The sequence below is a fragment of the Panthera uncia genome, assembly GCF_023721935.1.
Source record: "Panthera uncia isolate 11264 chromosome A1 unlocalized genomic scaffold, Puncia_PCG_1.0 HiC_scaffold_16, whole genome shotgun sequence".
NCBI classification, from domain to species: domain Eukaryota; kingdom Metazoa; phylum Chordata; class Mammalia; order Carnivora; family Felidae; genus Panthera; species Panthera uncia.
In genome coordinates this window covers 51,592,175-51,594,284 of record NW_026057576.1, presented here as the reverse complement: position 1 = coordinate 51,594,284, position 2,110 = coordinate 51,592,175, and the positions used below count along the sequence as shown (strand labels likewise).

Genomic DNA, 2,110 nt, shown 5'->3' with positions numbered 1-2,110 from the left:
GCCTGCTTGGGTCTCTGTCTCTCCCTTTCTCTCTCTGCCTCTTCCCCTGCTCATGCTTTCTCTCTCTAAAAAGAAATAAACAAACACTTAAAAAACAAAACTAAGGCTGAAAGAAAAAAAGTGTATCCATTAAAAAAAAGTTAAATCTCAGCTGCAGGATTTTTTTTATTATTTTTATTTTTTATTTTTTTGTAATCAGTAAAACGCAGAGAGTAAAGTCTACCTTCAAATATCATTTTAAGGGGAGGCAGGAGCAACGCGGAGGAGACGGCACTGACCTGGCAGCGCAGCCACTACCACCATGAGCCTCCTCAACAAGCCCAAGGGTAAGATAGCCCCCGAGGAGCTGCAGAAGCGGGAGGAGGAAGAGTGTAACATGGGTCCACTCTCCGTGCTCACGCAGTCGGTCACGAACAACACCCAAGTGCTCATCAACTGCCGCAACAACAAGAAGCTGCTGGGCCTGCGAAGGCCTTCGACAGGCACTGCAACATGGTGCTGGAGAACGTGAAGGAGATGTGGACCGAGGTCCCCAAGAGCGGCAAGGGCAAGAAGTCCGAGCCAGTCAACAAGGACTGCCACATCTCCCAGATGTTCCTGCGCGGGGACTCCGTCTGTCATCTTGATCCTGTGGAACCCGCTCATCGCCTGCAAGTAGGGGCCTCGTCCCCGCTGTCATCCTGCAAAGACCTGCCCTCTGTAATGGGAATAATAAAGTCCTGTGTTTTTCTTAAAAAAAAAAAAATCACTTTAGGGATTAGAAGACATTTTATTTTTATATACTATATATTTACATATATGTACACGTAAATGAGTATGTTTGTATTTATTCACTGAATATATTCTCAGTAAATAGCACACAATAGCTTATAAAAATGTTAGCTCTGTTACACCACTAATTTTATGATATTCGGGAAGTCATTTCATAATTGGACTTCTGTTTCGTTATTTGTAAAGGGAAGAGCTCAGACTAGGTATTTTCTAGATTCCCCCTGGGCTAAATATTCTAGCATAAGGCTTTTGAGTATGGCAGTCCTCTCTACCCACCCCAGCTGGACCCATTTCTGTATTTGGGCTACACATATACTGGATAAATGGTTGTGAATTCATGTGCCCTCCAGCCGTGTGTTCCTTCTATATTCCACAACACGAGGAGACCAGAAAAGAAAGAAAACCTTCACGACTGATGACCATTTCACAATTCCTAAATACATTTGTCCCCTTGTTATGAGCTACACTGCACCCCCCCCAAAAGTCTTATGTTGAAGTCCTCATCCCCAGTATCTCAAATGTAACTGTATCTGGCCTTTAAAGACTTGATCAAGTTAAAATGAAACCATTAGGGTGGGCCCTAATGCAATCTGGTGTTCATATAAGAGGAAATTTATACACACGCACAGACACAAGGGGTATGCACCCACAGAGGAAAAGACCATCTGAGAATATGGTGAGAAGGCACCAGATAAAGGCAGCATTTGCAAACCAAGAAGAGAAGTCTCAAAAAAACAAAAAACTAATAATGCCAACACCCTGATCTTGGACTACCAACCTCCAGAATCTGTGTTTAAGCCACTCACTCAGCCTGTGGTATTTTGTATGATAGCCCTAGCAAATTAATATACCTCTTGACCTAACTCTGACTTTGAACAACTTACTTATGTTCTCAGATTTCTTATACTTAAAATACAGATATTTCAAAAGTTGTAAGATTAAAAATGATGATGTATATAAATGGCCTCCTATGTTGCTAACACAAAGTAGTTGCTCAAACATTAATTCTTTCCCTTCCTAAACCCTGCCTCTGCTGTCAAGTGAACTTGAATAATCTTTGGAATGCAAGTTCACATTTTTTTGTTCTTCCAGTAGTCACTTGGTCTATGTGTACATAACTTGACAAAATATTTTAAAATAAATGTTGATATGTAACATCTTTTGTGAATACACATTAAATGTAATCAGTTATATTTAACAAAATATTTCGGTGAAAATAATATATATGAAATCAAAACTAACCCAATCAATCCAGACTATATAGGTACCATATCTGGGTGAATTCTAAGGCTTATCCTACACAAAGCTTATGGATTTCACCACTTTAGATAAACATTTC

The 2,110-nt window shown here is 40.2% G+C and overlaps 1 pseudogene; it reads left to right on the top strand.

Moving 5' to 3' along the window:
• Nucleotides 1–259: 259 nt before the first annotated feature.
• On the top strand, nt 260–740 carry LOC125934193 (small nuclear ribonucleoprotein Sm D2-like; annotated as a pseudogene).
• The last annotated feature ends 1,370 nt before the right edge of the window (nt 741–2,110 follow it).